The 19,781-nt window shown below is 41.1% G+C and overlaps 1 long non-coding RNA gene across 1 annotated transcript in view; it reads left to right on the forward strand.

Moving 5' to 3' along the window:
• The window catches only part of LOC104964888 (uncharacterized), a 25,251-nt gene extending 6,936 nt beyond the window's left edge, over positions 1 to 18,315 (forward strand). The window contains exon 3 of the long non-coding RNA XR_800479.1: positions 18,264 to 18,315. This is a non-coding gene — a long non-coding RNA (uncharacterized lncRNA). The remainder of the gene's footprint in view (positions 1 to 18,263) is intronic.
• Positions 18,316 to 19,781: the final 1,466 nt, after the last annotated feature.

Here is a 19,781-nt window from a genome sequence, read left to right on the forward strand (position 1 = left end):
ACTAATAGAATGAATTCTGGGGGTTGGAGCTTAGACTTTTCGACTTTCAATTTTAAGGACCACCCTACGTGAGGCTAAACTTTAAGGTTAATGAGGGAAGGGTAAATGTTGTTGGAATTTGAATAGAATTCACCAGGAGATTTTTCTTGACTAGTACAACGAATTCCGGTGGTTGGAGCTTAAAATAAATGAATTTTAAAAATGTACGTCTCACGAAGGACCACCCTAACACACACATGTCCACCTCCACTGTAAATACTGATATTTATTCATTCCCGGAAGCTCCCTGCCCCTGTGCTTGTCTCATTATAGCATAAGGTATACAGGTTTATATATATTGCAATCTAGGGCATTAGATATTATGTCCCCAACACAGTTAATCCAGCTCTCTGCCTGTGCTCCCTCCGACCGTCTCTGCCTAGACCTTAAACCCCCAAACATTATTTGCCCATTCCACCATGTAATTATTCAGCATGCGGCCATGCATTAATGAGGTTAGTCATACAACAAGCACACGCAATGACTAACCGCAAATGGGGCACACCTGAGGTAGCAGCCTGATATAGCCTGAGATTACATGGAACTGAATTTGACTTTCAGTGGTCGTTTTAGGTCTATGGACACATCCAGTTGATTTAACGTGAGAACCTGTCCAGTCTCGACACAGAACAAGACTGTGAGTGTGCGGCCATTTTAGCAGCTCTGTGAAGCTGTATATTACATCCTGGTGCATTTAGCTAAAAGCTAATGCATCATGCTCATAATGAAACTGCTTACATGCTGATGTTAACAGGTATAATGTAGACCAACGATCACCATCTTAATCTCACATGATACATGCATGCACATCTTTGCTAAACACATTTTAACCTCATTATAGCAATAGATGAAATATCAGAAGCGTCACAAAAATGTTTTACCTATTAACCTGAGGGCAACATCATTTTGTGTAGAAACATGAATGGCCAACATTTCATTTGAAAAACACGAATAAAAAGAAAAACACAAACAACTTTATAGAGGCGCGACAGGAAAAAAAAAAAGTTAGTTTGATTTATCACCTGGGCACCATGAATGTGTGTACACAATTTAATTGCAATCTATTACATATTCGTCTGGACTAAAGCGGCCGACAGTTCAACTTCCTACGCTGCTAACACGGCTAAAGCCATTCATTTACACAAGTTGGGAAACTGCAAACATAAAAAGTGATCCAAATGCTTTCGCTTTAATTTATATTGGAAGGCAGAGTCAAAAAGCGTTAATCCTTCACCCTGAACAGCCTTGCATAGATTTCCAGTCAAGGGAAGAGATAAATATATGACCAAACAAGCTAATCTACATAATCATTTCACAGTGAATAATACTGCTATAGCCACAAATCTAAATCATGGCAACACAGCCACCAAAACTCTTTGTGGCCAGAATCCAATATTCCTGCTCTGTGCTGCTGGCATCAGTGTGCCCGTCCCCTCCCACTGTTCTCACAGTTGGCCAACGAACACTACTGCCTATGGCCTAGATTACTTCTTGAACAAGCTTTTCAATTCATGACTAAAAGACTAAAGCAATGTAATCTTCTCATGAAACACCATATGGGTTGAATGTTGCTAAAGGAATGTAATATTGTTGGAAATGTTGATTTATTTAGCTAAAAAAATAACCACCACTGTGATGCCACCGATCGGTTTGTGGACTACCATTTTGAAGCCTTAAGTTTGGCTTTTGGGCTGTAGCCATTTTGGAAGTAATAACAAATGGTTAGAGATGAGTACACCTGTAACGCTGAACAAAACATAAGGCGACCAATCGTTGCTATAAACTTTGATAACCCTTAAAGCACGCTGTGGTTGAAGTACAGAGGTAGCGACCTGTCAATCACAAGGAAGCCAAGTATGCTGCTTTATCGTAAATGTTACTCTAAATTGGCCCATCATTTACAAAATGAACATCATGCCTAATTTAAGAAAACTTGAGACAAGTGATTTTGAATATATTCATTAAGAAGTAGAGTCATTTTCTCATTGACGTTTATACAATCAGACTTGTTTTTGCATCCAGTATAGGTCTCTCTGGCTGGCCGTTACAACACATCCATGTTTATGGCACTTCTGCATTGGCTTCACTTTTCAGACCCAGATGTTGAAGTTTGGTCCTCCCCCCCTCAGGCCATTTGCTCCAGAGCAACCCTGAAATGATAAGGGTTATCATCATTAATCGTCCGTGCTTTCTGTCTTTCACAGCAGGTCGCCTCTAGCTTGAGTCCCAGCTGTTTAAGAAGGAATAGGGTTGAGAGAATGGCGAACGTTTCACAACCCAGATGCCGCTGCTGCGTGTGTGCTCCAGTGCACTATTACAAAAGCTCACTGTACTGTGTGGCCTGTATAAGGAGGCTCAGGTGCCAGAGGAAGGGCCTCAGAAGTGTCTGTGTGTTTGTGTGCAATTGAACTCTGATTTGGTAAACCAGGTCAAAGGTCTGCTGTGGTTAAGCAATTAAAAGAAACGGAGCAATATCACATTGAAGATCCTGATGTTTCTCCAGCTCTGTTCCTTAGCTTGTGGCTCTGTGGTCACAGCATTCTCTGTAGAAATGTATATCCCGTCCTCAACCCAGCACAGTGCTCATTTCATCATCTGCTCCATTTTGAAATGTTTTATCACAGTGAAGAGGGGACTGGCCTTCACTAGTGGTAGAGCGTACTGAACATCTGGTCTCTGGTATTTCTGTCTGCTTTCTCAATGCCCTCACTCATTTAATATTCTCATCTATTTTAATTATCAGAAGGGCTGGTCATAGAGGAGTTTGAGTTATGATGGAAACGATGTAGCGGGCCCATCTGTCATAAAGGGGGCAGCGGAGGGTTCAAAGTCTGCAGCTGGCAGGACTCGGAGCAGTGATGATGATGTCCTATCTGTTCTGCTACACAGCGTGGGGCAACCTAAAGAGTTATGTGATGGCAGATATTACAAAGATGGGTAAGAGGGTGACAGGAATAACAAAAGTTGGCTAGGGCAACTACAAATATAATTCTCGTTTGTTACAACTGGGTTGTCATTGTTGTGATTTGGGTCATCATTTGTATTGGTTTATGATAACATTGAACTAATTGCAGTGTTTGTTTCTTATCAGACTTGTGTGCTCTACTAAGTTCTAACTTCAATGAATGAATTGTCACTATAACTGATAGAAATAATAACAAAGGTTATAGGTTAATACAGAGTTTTCTTAGAGGCAGTTATAGCAGTATTAGGGAACGATCTAAAAAGCTTTTTCACTGAGTATAATTTTAGTCGTTGTCCTCCATCACATTTGTTCCCCTTGCAACACTTGTCACTGATTTTGTCAGATTGTATACTGTATGTGCATCTAGCCCGAGGCTCTGCTGGCTGACATCTGTAAAAAAAAAAAACACAACAAGTGAAAGAGCAAATAGGCAATCTGCAGTCAAGAAAGCGATGTCAAAGTTATTTTACGACGCCCTTTTTTTTTGCTGTACATATTTCTGTGACATCACTCTGACACAGGTGACTACCAGCTGTTATCACACCCACCCACAGCTACATCTGTATGCATTACATCTTTATCATCTCTTTAAATCCTTACAGTTATAAACATTGTTTAGGAAAAAGAGAATGCACAGGGCTTTAGACATTCAACTAACATATTGTTAATGGGAAAATACAGCATGTTGTTGCTTCTAAAAACATCTAAAATAGATCTGACATAGTGCTATATCTACCCCCACCCTTACCAATTTCCCATTGTGGATGTCAGGTTATGAAGATGAACTGTGGACAGGTTTGTGTGACTCAGTTCAGGTAAAATAACCATCCGTTGGGATACCACATTTATTACTTTACAGGACAAAGGGGTAGCTGTCCCGTGTTTACTGGCTTGGCTAGAAATCATTGCCGCATTTACTTGATATTTGCTTTTGATATATTCAAAACATCAAGTAATCAGGAAAACAAGGAAAAATACATATAGATAATCAATGGCCTACTGCAGCATAACTTGTTAATTTGTTTTATATTGAAAAACTGTGATGAATTTCGCACCATTTAGTTTCTCCTCCCAAATAGCAAGACCATTCTGCTTGTGTCTGCACATCTGTGAAATTAAGTTAAATGAAGTGTGGAGAGAGTTCTAGGTCTGCCTTGTCAGTATTTGTATTGGGAGAAGCAATGTTGTTCTGGCCATGTCAAAAACTATACATCAAATCAGGTCTTGTTATTGACTGTATAACAAGCATGAAAGCTCTTACTTGACACATATTTAAAGTGGACCTATCATGCTATATTTGAATAATATAGTGTTGGACCATACCTATATAAGGCATATTTATACTTTTTATTTTTCAAAATACCAAATAGATCATGCATTTTAGCCATTCCTCATTTCACTTAATTTAACACTGTCTTTGCATGGGCTGATTCTGTGAGAACAGCACCATCTACAGGCCTGGCATATGTACTACAGCGTCTCCTGCGCTTTCGAACAGCAATGTCCGTGGCTGTCTCCTCCTGATTGGTGGAGTTGGCCCAATAGCCGTAGCGCCACTTCTGTGACGTCACAGAAGTGTTCAAATCTGGATCAGTATGCATCAGATCCGTTGCAGCCCCTTTTTAAGAGATTTGGGTATGGAGGAAAATAGAGAGGGTTGTGTTTTCTGACACTTGGTGAGTTCCCTGGAACACCGGGGACACATATTCATGTATAAAAGACGTACAAAAGTGCATTTTGCATGATAGGTCCCCTTTAAGTCCCTGGCTTAATCCCATCAATACAGCAAAAATTTGTGTTGTATTACATAAATCTATAAATGAACCCCGTACACACCTTTTTCCAAAATTTCCAAAACCGACAATGCCTTCAGTGCATTCATTTATACTGCGTCTAACCAGATGTGTGGAGGTGGGAAAGTAGGCATGATTTAAACTAGTCTCTTAGCTTTATTTTTTTCATTCTTAGAACTACTTCTGCCTCTTTTATTTGTAAAACCAAGCCTTTTAGGAGAGTCTTTTCGTCAGTTTGTACCATTATCACTTGTACAATTATTTGCATCTCACCCTGCCTTCTAGTGTAGCCATTTAGAACAGCTATAAACACTTGCGTTTCAATGTGTTAGGATCGCTTGGAGCATACCCAACCCAGCATCCTCACACACTGAGTGAGCAAGTGGGTGACGACCATTTGCAAGAAAGTGTATAGCTAAGACGAGCCTTTCTAAAAAAACAACAATCCAGTAACCGTTTATTAAAGCTCTCTGTACCTTTCCCTTCCACTTTATCGGTGGTGTCACTGCCATTTAAATGTTTCGATCTGGTTTCTCCCTCTACTCTTTGTTGGCGTTTTCCTCTGCCCGGATGCACAGACAATGTGTTGTCTGCAGTCCACTTCTCCTGTGAGAGGGTTACTCTGGGTAAAGGTCAGTGCAGTCAGAGGTGAATGTACTGCCGGAGAAAAGGTCACTGTGCAGAGACGGGAGGAGAGTGCTGGTTTCAGGGCCACTGCCACAGCTTTTGAGACGGCTTTATCATGAATAAAGGACATGGGTGGATAGAGAGAGAGAAGGGATAAAGGAAGGAGGGAGAAACTGATATGGAGCCTGTAGACATGATGCTCTCTGGAGAAAGGTTATGAGTCAGTGGCGCTGACACCAATAGCTCAGGGCACGATGGAAAGATGGCCAGGACTACATAACTGAGGAAAATATTTTTACATTTCAGTGTGTGTGTTTGTGGGTGGGTGTGTATATGATGGTTCATGTCCATGTGTTCTGTGGAAATGTCCATTACCAAGTTAGATGAGTTATCACTCCATTCCTGCTGGCTTATCACTCGTTGGTCCCTCTGCTAATGAAGTCATCTCTATCCCTACTGCCTACTCTACACTGGGAGGAAAAAAAGCAAGGGAAGCAGGTGGGAGATGGAGAATAGGAGGCATGAATAAGGATTGATGCAAAAATACACGCAGGGTGTAATATAGTACAACAACATTATGTTTGAAACAACTGAAATAGAGAGGAGTGGATAAGAGAGAGAAAAGCTGAGAGAGAAAGAAATAACAACAGTTGCGGAGAGTGAGGGGTGAAGAAAGCAAAGAAGGGAAAGCAAGTGAGCACTGCACTGCGTGTCATTGGCCCCCTGGCGTGAACAATCCATCTCAAATTGATCTTCCAGCTCGGCCCAGCAGGGCATTCTGAATCAATCTCAAATTGATCTCAGTGCCAGAGGTCGGGAAAACTAGCAGTGGAGCTTATCAGAAATATAGTGGTGCTGGGAGGATCTGACAGGGAAACTTATCACACTGCACAACAGGAAATGGGCTCTGAGCCCCCGGGGCAGCGAGAGGACGAGCCTGCTCCCTGTGTACACACACACACACACGCACACGCGCACACGCACACACGCACACGCACACGCACACACACAGATTCAATGTCTCTGCGTGTTCCCAACACAACCATACACTGACACATGCTCCACAGTGTTCAGCACAGTACTGAGAGGGTATACTGTGCAAAGACACACACACACACACACACACACACACACACACACACACACACACACACACACACACACACACACACACACACACACACACCGCCCAGGCATCACTATATACCTAGAGGCTATGTTGAAAAATAGAAAGTTTGTGAGAGCGCAATATGTCAATATATTTTAAGTTAGACAGGTGAGATTTGAGGCCTGGAGCCCTTAATGGCTTATAACACATTTAATGTGTCCTTAGCAAGGCTGTGTGAAAGGCCAGAGGAAGGACGATCAATACTGGCTTGCATTTAGACGTTCAGTCAGCTTAAGGGAACAACCTGCCTCTCCAGGGTTCAGTGAAAAATAAAGCCATATAAACAATTGTCCATATGTGACTTTCACCTTTTTGTTTTTCTGAAAACACTTTCAAAAAATGTAGTCTAGGGGTGAAGGAACCTCATCCACGGCCACAGCTTTCTAAGCAAACTGCATACTCAGAATTAGGAGCTGAGCTTATGATATTTGGTGACTTTTGGAGACGGCAGTGCAATGTTATTACTGTCTAGTGGTCAGTGATCCCATTTATGTCTATTAAGGAACTGTAAAGTGTATTTTTCTCGCTGCTCGGGTCACCAGATTGAAACTTTAAAGAGCACTGCAAGTGAGCAAAACACACGGAAAACTAGCTCAAAATTGGGTAGGGGGGCAATACAGACAATGTGTTACTTTGGTGTACATCAACACTTATACAATCTACTTTCCCAAAAAATATTATGCCTCTAATTTCTTGTCCGTGTTGACATAACCACTGGGACGTTGATTTATTTCGTTTTATTCCGGGTAGAGGTCATGTGATAGGGCCTTGGTGAATAAGTGAAGGATATGTTACTGATAAGACCCGATCAGGAAGCAAACGTGGGTATAAATGTATTGAATATTAGGCGCATTCACACCGCAGTACTTTTCCCACAAAGGTTCATGAGAACTTAGTTCATCAGAACTCTTTAGTTCTGATGAACTAAATACAGATCGCGTTCACACCGGAATAGGTCCCTGGGGGTGGATTAGGCAAATGAAGCCGCTGACGTCACTTCTTCTTCTTCTGCTTTGGGTTTACTGGCAGGCCGCAAACAACTTCACGGCGTATACTGCCGCCCAAAATCCCCGGCCGGAAGTCCCCGGTTATTGGGGACTGGCTTCAGTAGAAGCTGCTGGGACTCCCAGCAGCTTCTACTGAAGCCTTCCGAGTAAATCGCCAGAACGCCGACACCTCCTCATCTCCACCGCTCCCATGATTTATTTTGTGTTGCCATAAGTTAGTCTCTCTGCGTTTCTGCGCTGGGCTAATGCTAATGCTAATAATGCTAATAAAATGGTGGCTTCACAACACTTTTTTTTGTTTTACGGGGCGTGGTTTGCAATCCGCCCAGCCAATCAGAAATATAGCTCTTTTCTCACAAGAGAGCCGCATGAGAGTCCCTGCTCTCTAGCAGGGACGGAAAAGGGGATAAAAAGGTTCTCATGAACTAATTTTAGTTCCGGCTCTTTTTGGTGTGAACGCGACATTTCGGAACTATATCGGAACTAAAGTGGGAAAAGTACTCCGGTGTGAACGCGGCTTTTGTCTTTAAAAGTTCACATTTCTGCCCTTCCAGACTAAACACCTCTACCTGCATTCCGAACTAAAACAGTTATAGCAACATTTTCAAAAGTCTTCATTTTCGGGTTTCAAAACGCCAGAATAGTGTCGACGCCAGGAGTAAACACAGCAAAAGTCATGCTTTCTGAATTGAAAACGTATTGGTGTTGATTCAGCCTGAGGGAGTGCAGTGTAAATGAATGAGTGAGGAGGGGAGGGGTGTCTTTGAGCCTGTCAGCAATGGGGAGGCAGCAGGAGAACCTTTTCTGTGGCCTGGACTGGAAAAGCTCTCTGTCAGCAGAGAGGGGTAATGGGGGTTAGCATGGTGAATAGAGGGAGTAAAAATGACTGTGAGTACAAAAAAATATGAGTGTGTCAGTACAAGTGGTTGCGTGTCCCAAGTGGTACTACAGAATATTGGAGACCCCAGTGAACCTCGGGATGCATACATGCACTCACAATACCAAATAATAACAGTCACTCTCTAGAAACCTGCAGCATTTAGTGATTTGAATAGTTTCTTCCAAAAGTCCCATGGGAAGGGTAAATAAGCAACTCTGCAGAATCAGCTGCCACGATACGAAGACAGATGCTGATTTAAAGACAGTTGATGTACCGGACACCCTGTTGTGACTTGGCACCATCTTACGTTAATGAATGCTTCAGCAAAAACAAGCCAGACCTTATTTTGACCTTTGGCCTCCATGAGGGACACACACATGCAGAAACACACACTCACACAGACCTCAAAGTCACCTCCCTGCAGCTTCACTGTGCAGTCTTACCTGTGATGCCTACTGATGAATGCCCTTCATATAACACATACACTGCGTGCTGTATTATTACACAGACCTCCCTCTGTTGACTTCATTCATAGTCCTTTCTTTACAGGAGACATTTTGACTCGTCGCAGCAGGAAATGTCTTTTGTATGTAAGGTATACACATCATCACTTTTCACTATTTGGAAGGTGTGTCCTAATTATACCATTCTTAAGAACAACCTTGAAAATAGTTTATTTGATCATTTTTTTGTGTACAAACACAATTTGTTAGGATTGTTCACTTGTCTATCTCCTTCAACAAATCCTGGTCTCCCTCTGCCTCTTTCAATCTCCAAAAATCTTCCAAAATTGAGGCATATGGTTGTTGACATAGCTAATGTTATCTGAGGTTAAAGTTTTGTCCAGTGAGGATCACTGACTGCAGTCTGAGGTGTACTCGGTAAATGTCGGTCCTGTCGATCACAGTTAAAACCACAGACAGCTCTTCTGAGATCTTTCTGAATGGCAGCTGAATATTTGAAATCCCCCTTCTGTTCAGATCCACATACACACTATCAGAGTTTTGGTATTTTCGTGATAGTTTCCTTACTTTTTTACTTTACTTTTAGTAGCGAGTTAATTTTAGCTCAGTGTAACCATGCTGCTTTGCCCTTCATGCAGTTGAGCTGAAGTGACTTTTAGCTTTTTAATTCTTCAGTAATTCCAGGACAACAGCATAGTTCAGCACACGGAAACGATGCAGGGGCTTGACAGAGTTGAAAAGGCTGAAAGGATTAATTACTCCAGGCAGCCCTGGGTAACCTTTTTAACTTCTCGCTCTAAGTCGGTTATGACGGGGATATTCGCGGCTTTCAGAGAAAGTGTCTTGATAACTATGCTCCTCAAGCTCTTTACGGGTAATGGGTGGAGGGGAGGGGTCTCTCTTGAGTGCCCTGGATGTCACCTGTCACCTTACTGCTGTGTAATGCTGCTAATTAGCACTTAATAACCTGAACTCTGAAATTTCCAATTACTGCTCCCTGCGAGACCCGGAGTTTTTTGATAAATGGCATGGAGCTAAAGCATTTGGCCCTCCTGGAGAGAAGCCACACAGTCAAATACGAACAATCACACACACTGCATCACTAACGGACAAATGACATATTAACCAGCTCTCTTTTACACATACCTCTCACTCCCTCATGAGCCCCAACAACAAGCTTTATTTAAGAAGTGCTTAGTAAGAAATAAATAAATAGTTAGGTAGCAACTTTGCACATTTTGTTGCGTGTTGAGTTGTGTGCAGATGGTCTCAAGTCACGCAGAAGAATTGGACTTATCCCACTCCAAACACTCTGCCTCCAGGAGGATTAGGCCACATTGTTGATGCTACTGAGAGGTACAAATCCCTGCAGCACGTACGCATCCGGTTTAACCCACACTTACACATGCACATATTTATGCATAGCAGACATACCTACACCCACATAATGTACGCACACACTCGTACCGAAATGACTGCAGCACACACACAGAAGTAGATTATACTTTATGTCTTCCAGTGATTTTAAAGCCAGAGTTTTTGGTTTCTGTGATCTTATTTTTAGAATTGCTTTGTATTTCTTTATCAAACAGAGGCCAGGTGTAGCTCCTGATCCGAATGGGTATATTTATTTTAACTGTGACAATAAAACATGTACAGTGTCTATCATTTATCCATATCCTGTCCTGCAAGAGTGCTCCATGAGCAATTAATATAAAAGCTTTTTGGGCTTTTAATCACAGCAAAGACGCAAACGATTGGCTGATTTGAAAGGCAGCTTATATTAATCTTTTGTTTAGACAGTCGAGGGTCATCCTCTCCTCTCCTCTTCTCTCATCTTATCTCTTCTATTCTTTACTGTTTTTGCAACATCCCTTTGTTTCCTTTGGCCTCACTGTTTCTCTTACGTATTTGTTGTTGAAACCGTTCTGTTCAGTCTTTGGAATCTATTCAGTTGCTTTTGGATCAAAGCCGTGCTGCAAATGGTGACATTAAGATTGAATGATTACAGACTGTGATGACACTGTCTCCTATCCCTTGTGAGAAAACATTTAAAAACACTGTCTCGGATGACTACGTTTTGTCAAATAGCCAGTTTTCCATGATTGTTTGCTGGTAATGATGCAAGTACACAGGCTGATTTATCATTTCTAGGCTCATTATTTCCAACTCTAACATTCTTTGGCTAATCAAACAGTAACTAAACCACGCTACACCCGCCTCGTCTCTACCACGGCCGATCCTACTGCCTCAGTCAGGAATGTCCACACCCCGACAGCTGTAGGAGAATCTGACTCATTCCTCTCTCCGTCCCAATTCTCCTTGTCTCTTTAACAAAAGCTCCACTCCACCCTTTCTCACCCTCCCTGTCCTCTCCACTTTATCCACTCTTGTTTGAGAGCTTTGGCAAGGTGGCTCTGCCTCCTCCTGCCATTTAAGTGTTAGTTTACCACTGATGAGTGCACTTGTAATGGGACAAGAGGGATGCATTCTGATCGACGAATTGACCAAAGAAAGAGAAAAAAGCGTTCTCTTAAGGGACCCTCTGTATTGAGTCTCCCAGTCTCTGATGCATGTCTTTTGTCTGATATGTGCCTGCTATGGTTTGGCTCAAGTCCTGGCTCCTGTCCAGTGCCGTATTGATGCAGCAGCACTCCCCAGCTCCTCTCTTTGAATGCACTGCTCTTCCGCTCCTTTTTCTGACGATGTGGCTGCAATCAAACCCAAATGGCTGTCAGCCATTCAGAGCTACTTAAACCAAAGTGAGGAAGGATGTGTGCAATCTGACCTTTATCCATGTAGCTCTATTTCTCCGACTGAATAAATAGCTCTCTGGCTATAATTCCACCTCGATGTATGTAGGATATAAGTTTATGAGCTCCTGAGGTTGCCATTACTCTCCTCTGGTGCTCCGGCCTGTAGCTGTGCATCACTGCCCTGCAGCACATTCACTACATCTGAATGATGCAGACCAGTGGGCCAAGCTGTAATGGATGTCGAGAAGCAGATTACATGGTAATGTGTTATTGATCGACTACTGTCCGGCACACATCATTGATTAAGGCAGCAGAGTGTGTGATCGCTGCATGTTTAAGTAGGATCTCAGAAAATAATAAAGATGCTGTTTGTCAAATGCTAATACAACCTCCGGACTAATTATAAAAGCTGTCATGTGTGTAGGGGTCATTATCAGGAATCAATACTTATGATCTTGGTAATTTTATACTGAGATATTGATACTATTGATCAAATAACCAGATGGAAATGTCAAATATTGGGAAAACAAAGGCACTTCATTAAAAAAGGTTGTGTACCCTATATTACTATTAAGCAGTCTTGCTTATTGATTTGCAATATTGCCTCAATGTCACCAGAGATTTTAAAGGGATGGTGAGCAGTGCCTCGGTGTAAACAGAGAGCTCTCTGACTTGCAGGTAACACACATGTCTTTCGACCAAAGCACGTTAGTATATATAGCTGTAGCATAATATAATCTAGATGAATCAATAAGAAATATACCGTTTTGGTCTTGTTATTATCCGTGTGGCTATTTCTTATACATGTGTATGTCTAATGCAGGTGAAGTATTACATTTTACAAAAAAACAAGAACAAGTCAGTGAGTAAAATGTAGAGAATAAGAGCGACAGTGATTACATGAACGGCAAAGAGGGAGTAGATTAGCTCAGTCTGTCCTTAGAGAGAGTCTGAGGGAGAGAGAGGGAGCTGCCAGCACTCCCTTTATCTCCCCCTCCTCCCCCATCAAAGCTTCTCTGCTCTCATCTTGATCATACTCGCCCTAACATCCCATGGTATCTCTTTCCGTCTGTTCCACCTCTAATTGTCAGTCTATGAACAAAAAAGTAGTTTTCTCATTTTTGATTGAACAGAAGAAAAGTCCCACTTCCCAGTTGTTGTCATTTCTTCTTGAATACATGTTCTTGTCATTCTCTTTTGTGTACATGTAGGTTGTATTTCAATGTGTTGTCTCGTGATTATACTGATTTGTTGTGTTTGTTTTTGTATTTTACTATGAATGTGGACAGGGGACCATGTTGGCTAGAAAAAACACCCATTGGTGGCTCCGGCTCCTATGATACTTCCTATTCTCTAAGATACGAGAAGATACTTGTTTCTAATTCAACATGTCTTTCATAAAATAGGACACATTAAGTTGTTTTTTCCTTTCCCTCAATAGTCTTCATTCCTACAGCTACTTGAATGTATTTGGACATTCTGTAGAAATTGTCTCTATATGATTGGCTTGCTGGTGTGGGTCAATGTTTTTTTTGTAAAAACACATACTCCAATCTTGGCAAACATTCACTTTTAGCACACTTTGTCCTCTACAGTTTAACAGTCTGTTTCTAGCTTTATCAGCTTCATCACATCTCAATACACTTTACCTTCAAAGGCAATGTAACAACCTTTTTTTGTCCTTTGCCTCTTAATCATAAGATATGTGGCTCTTGGAGTCACTGCTTAGTCCTAATGGGCAATGACACTTCGAGGGAACATCGAACCGCTCATAACCAGCCAAGTATTTGTCTCCTATTCTGTAAATCACATACTTATTGTTTATAGTTTCCAATCTCTCAGAACCATTTCTCATGTATCAACCTGCTTCCTGTTCATCTATATTTGCCACATGAAGAATATTACCAAACCAACTTTACATTAGGCTACACCACAACTCAATCTGCACTCATAACTTTATTGCAAAAATGACTGTCTTGTCCTTTTTGGTCACATGGACATCAGAGAAAGAGCATGAGACATTACATTTCATTTGTTGGTTTAAAAACAAAAAATCCTTTCTGCACACTCCTAGCAATGTTTAAACACTAGCTCTTGACCTTGAGTGTTATTGGTTTACATTTGTCTAAGGATGTGGGGTCCTGTTGCTCCTACATTCATAAAGTAATACATATGTAGTTATAGCAAAAAAAGGTCCTTCACTATTGAGACTGTTAGGCAGGATAGGAACTACATCAGTCTGAAAAAGTGAAGAAATAAAAATGATTCTTGAGATTTATTTCTGAAATTGAAAGAATCTCACATAAAACCAAACACTTCTAAATCGCCGTGGTAAATATAGGAAAATGCATGGCCCCCCTTGCTATGAAAATTGCTATGAACTTGGACAAAAGCCTTAACAATTCAGAAACGTACTCAGGTACTAAACTTGAGATGGTAATTTCCAGATTTGTATATTTAACTCTAAACTCAACCGGTAGATAATGGGGAGAGGCCAGTGTTGGAGTAATGTGCTTTCTGTGCCTTCTCTTTGTTAAAAGATGAGCTGCAGCATTTTGAACGAGCTGAAGGCGAGCTGCAGCTCCTCGGCTGAAGCCAGCATAGAGAATTACAGAAATCCAAGCGTGAAGACACAAAAGCATGGATTAATTTTCCTCTCATTAAAGGAGGGAATATGTCTCATCCTATAATTATTTCCGAACAGGAAAAAACATGACTGAAGAAGTTTGTTAATATATGTGAATTCCTCAAACAGGATTTAAGACAAATAGCAAAAGGGAAATAAGCGTGTTGTCTATAAGATCTTATCTTATCTACAGTTTTTGTTCACAGTTAACAGGACAGAAACACAATGGAAATCAGAGAGAACAGATGCTTTTAGTATTTAGACAGCATTACGATGAGCTGGGGTTCACAGGTTCGAAGAACTTAGCGGCATATTTATTTGCAGCCTTATTGTTAGCAACAGGCACACCATGCAGCAATAAACCCATCTTTGTGTTCACATGGAAAATGTCAGAGCACAACAGGACTCTAATCTTACTGCATTTGCTCATATGTCTAATTGTGTAACAACAGGTGAAATGTCAAAACAATGGCTCTGGAACACAATGAGGAGCACATTAACACTATTAAAAATGGAGGCTGACACATAACATGAGCCTTACTTAATCCTTTTTTACAATGCATGCTGGGAGGCGTCCCTAAACGGTTTGATCCTGACTGTTGAGGAACTTAACTGCGCCTCGGTAAAATAAATGTATTTGCTTAGTTACTGCAACGGAAAAAAAGGGTCTGGGAATTTTACATTTACCATAAAGATATTAAAAGATAAAATAAATATTGATGTAGATGTTGCTCTGCATCAGATGTTTTTTTTAAACTGTAACATTAAGCCTTATCTATCTCTGTTACATACATAATGATCTTATTGTGTTGAGGAAACCTTATTGTCAGTGACAAAAGATTGTTTGTGTTTTTTCTAGATTTTGAATAACTCTAAAGATGCGGTTACTTTCATTATTTTTTACCTACATTTATATATATTGTATTATCTTTAAAAAAGGTATCTGTCCGGTCTGATGACTTCACAAAGAACTGTTGACAATGTTGTAAATGTATCGTAAAAGAAGTGAAGGACAAAAGACTATGGCAGTGAATATGTATCACGCAAGGTGTCACCACAATCGAGAACACAAGAATCTCACATAAAATGTCACTTTGATTCATTGTTAGCGGGATTTAAATTGCATCTGTCAAGGCTCTAAGCCAAGTGAACTACATCTCTAATAATTCATCACACACAAACACACACGCACACGCACACACACACACACACACACACACACACACACACACACACACACACACACACACACACACACACACACACACACACTCTCGAGGTTCTCCAATAGATTCAACTGCAGTGAAACTGATGGTTTTCTGCCCAACGGCGGGTGTGCATGTTTGAGGAAATCTATAGGATGCTTTGTTCACTAACTGCATCTGTTATTTTGCTAATACACACACACACACACACACACACACACACACACACACACACACACACACACACACACACACACACACACACACACACACACACACACACACACACACACACACACACACACACACACACACACACACACGGAGACAGGCACGCCGAGGCTGAGATGATTTATAGCCAGCCATGTCTAATGGATTGCCTTGGCACTTGAGAAATTATGAAAAGAAATTAATTAGCCTTTAGTGACCCTGCTGTCCATCTGCCCCCCTCTTTCTCTCTCTCTCTCTCTCTCTCTTTGAATGTAATTAAGGTCTGTATGGATTGGGCTAACCTGTCCATTTAGCTTCACTTAATCATATGACATGCATGATCTATACTGTTTACATTGACTTTTTAATTATTTGTTCAAATATGTTTTTAAGTGAGATAGAGAGAAGTACGGTGGCCGGCAGGCGCAAACACGCTACAACGGGCCAAAACATTTCCATTAAGAGAAACGCGCTGCACTTTCTTTGCATGTGTTTTTGGCACATTAATGTTTTTTTAAGTGCATTGCTTTTGAAACGGCCGAGTTTTTGTCTTTATGGAAATGTTTTGGGCCTGTGCAAAGTGTTTGCACCTGTGCAAGTGACAAGAACAAAAAGGTTTAAGTAGAATTTAAAATATATTGATTTTTTTATGCTTTATTCAAAAAATAATAATACTTGTATACAATCAAAAAGGAATACAGATTAGAAAAACTCGGAATTATTTAACAAATTATATTTTGACAAAATTAGAGCCAATGTGAGATCATCAATAGGAGTGAACAACATATCCCCCTCAGTGAGGATTTCTTCTGGCTGAAATCACTTGGAAAGCAGAACTCTAAAACAACATGTGCATTTTTAATTGATTACTAGAGGACAGTCTTAACATTAGATTCAACAGAATATTGTTGTGGTTTCCTGTCTCCTGAGTTCTGAAAAACAGCTGGTATGAGACAGAGAAGAGTCTGTGAGAGTAACGGCGAGTACAGTCCAAAGAAGAAGTCTACACTTCAGATCCAAAATAAGGAGGCGTGTGGTGCAGTGGGTTGTGCGTTGGTGTTTGGATCAGGGGGTCACAGGTTCAAACCCCACTGCAGTCAGCATGTCGTTGTGTCCCTGGGCAAGACACTTCACTCCAAATTACTCCTGTGGGGATTGCCCACAGTATAGAGTATGTAAGTCGCTTTGGATAAAAGTCAACAAGTGACATGTAATGTAATGTAATCCAGAGACCCACACGCAGCACACAGCTTCATACAGCCCGATGATGTTTAACTGTACGTGTGTGATTCTGAATGTGGAGTTTTCAGACTAGTCCACTGCTGTTTTCCCTGACGTAAAAACCAAGTGACCAGAAGTTCTTCTGTAACCAGGAGAACCACTACTGCCTTGGGTGAACAACAGATGGCAAGGATTGTGGGGGTTTTAGTCTTCCAAAAAAGTCCTCCAAAATCCACATACAAATGGCCTATATTTTGTGAACATGGGCATGTCACTGATTTGAATATAAAACTATGGATGCATGATTTTGTATTTTTGTTGACATCCAATATGTCAAATGTTCCTGATCACCACTTCCCAGTGCCAATAAACACTAAAGAGAACATCAATTCTGTGTTGGAATCATACTACATATGCCAACTGCTATCTCAATAGCTTACAAGAGGTTGCAGACATAAATTACAATGGGTACACAAACAAAAGTGAATAATGTATCCTTGAATGACGTGTCAGCTTATCGGCATGATCATATCTGGTCGATGGCAATATTTAATTTCCAAGCCTTTTATGACGTGCTGTTGCTTCATACCTGCTGGATGTGTAAGTAACACAATCCTATATTGCTTCAAGTGGCCTTGCAAGTAAAAAACTGATTAGAGAGTAGTTGATGAAGCGAGTTCAAACAAAATGGAAAGCAGAACCGAAAAATGAAAGAATGACAAAGACAGATTGAAGGGAGTGAGTCAGAGAGAGACAGATGGATGGTGAGAAGCATGGAGGGATTATTAGCGACTCTGTGTGTCAACCAGAGAGGAATGCTGGGGTCTGTCACACCAGAATGTGATCTCGCTACGGCTTAGTGTCACTTTTCTGTCCTCCACCTCCTCAGGTATGTATTGCCGGTACACACTGACTACTCGTCCATATAAATTCTCTCCTGTCACATCACTCACCTGCCTCACTGCTTGCCTCCCCAAGCTTGCACATAGAGATGTTCGGTGAGTGGTACAGTTGGCACAGAAGCCAATTTCTATGGATTTTCCACCTTGGATGCTGCAGCAAAACAAATCCAATGTCTTTTTCTAGCTGGCTGGAGCTTGAACACTGCATTCTTTCCAGATGAAGTGATTGTACCATATTACTCTGTTGAGGCTCACGCACATTTACACCCTGACACAACAAACAAGCTTACTGTTTGTTAAGTCAAATGTGTTATCGCCCCAGTGAAAGAGCATCTTGTAGATTTTTACGAATACTTTACCAACCACCCCTTCTCCATCTCTGTCTCCATCTCCCCTGCAGATCTGAGTTCGACCTGGACTATGACAGCTATCACGAGGACTACTATGACAGGTACACGGGTGGCAGCTCACACACCTTATTGCTTGTCTGCGTGTCACAGGACGCTCAAGAAGGAGGCTCAAGTGGATTCTTCATCCTTGGTGTCTCTAACAGTCTCCTCTGCCTGTCATTTTCGGCCACACAGCTGTCAGTCATCCTGTCTTTACTCACAATGTTGCCTGTTACCACTCAACAGCCATGCACGCACTGCATGTTACACACAGAACACGCAAATGCACACTTTCTTTGAAGACACCCAGACGGTTCAATGTCCATTTGAGCATCCAAACTTGTGCTACCGACTCAAATCATTTGCTAGTCCATTTAAAGTATTTATCCATTTAAAGTAAAAATGGTTTGCTTGAATTTAAAAGGCAATACAAAAAGAGTGTATAGTGGGAAAGCTCTGAATGACCAAAGCACTATATTGACATACTGAACAGTATGCGTTGTATATCAATACAAAATATCTCTTTGCTCATTTCCCACTTGTAGAAATGAAAGCTAATCACTAAGGTAAGACAATATTGCTGCATACAGATATTTATCAGTACGCATTTTACTGTATTTGTCTTTTGTGCACTCGGTCAACCCACACTAACAGAAGACCTATTCCTCTCAGTCTCTAAAGCAAAGACAAATGCTCTTTATTTCACCAAATTGAGGGCATAATAAAGAAAAGAAAACCTTCACTGAAAGACTTACAAAGCAAAAACACTTTGTTGGTTGACTATACAGTATTTTAACTTAAATGCAGGCATTTAAAGCTGACTAAAGTATTTTTTTTATAAACTGCCAAACAATGATGTTGTATGTTGTGAAAATGTCACAGATTGGTGGTCGTTTTCAGTGAATCTGCATTACTTGCCCACAACGGCTTGACAATAATCATACACATAAGGGTTACATAATAAGCCTTAAAAATACAGTACTGATTATAAACCATGTTAGATTACAGCTTGTGTTTACTTTTTTTAACTGCAAAACATACTGTTGTGCAGTGTACCATCAAGTGCAATGGTTAGGTAGACGAGGTATTTAGTTGGACTGAGAATGGTTCTGTATTATTGGACCTGCACTGAAATTGCGCAGGGACCTTTACCAAATCCCCCAGGTCTCAATCATAAACAATCCACTCAGCATATCTGAATAAAAGCAAGTAGTCACATAACAGACACACACACACACACACAAATTCACACAATAGAATATACACCTCGTTCCAGTGCCTTTCGCGCACATATCGATGCTCTGTTACTCCCAGTATCTGTCATCTTTTTTTGCATTCGGTATGCCTTACTCTGCATTTTTTTTACTTTGCTCAGGGGGGTACATTCACTACTGATTTTCAATTTGTTTTTAACACAGTGCATGATTATTCCCCGTGCTGCTGGCTAGCACAACTGACAGCTGTGTATGTATGTGTGTGTGTGTGTGTGTGTGTGTGTGTGTGTGTGTGTGTGTGTGTGTGTGTGTGGG

This window comes from Notothenia coriiceps, unplaced genomic scaffold (genome assembly GCF_000735185.1).
Source record: "Notothenia coriiceps isolate Sejong01 unplaced genomic scaffold, NC01 NC01_scaffold00037244, whole genome shotgun sequence".
Classification (NCBI taxonomy): domain Eukaryota; kingdom Metazoa; phylum Chordata; class Actinopteri; order Perciformes; family Nototheniidae; genus Notothenia; species Notothenia coriiceps.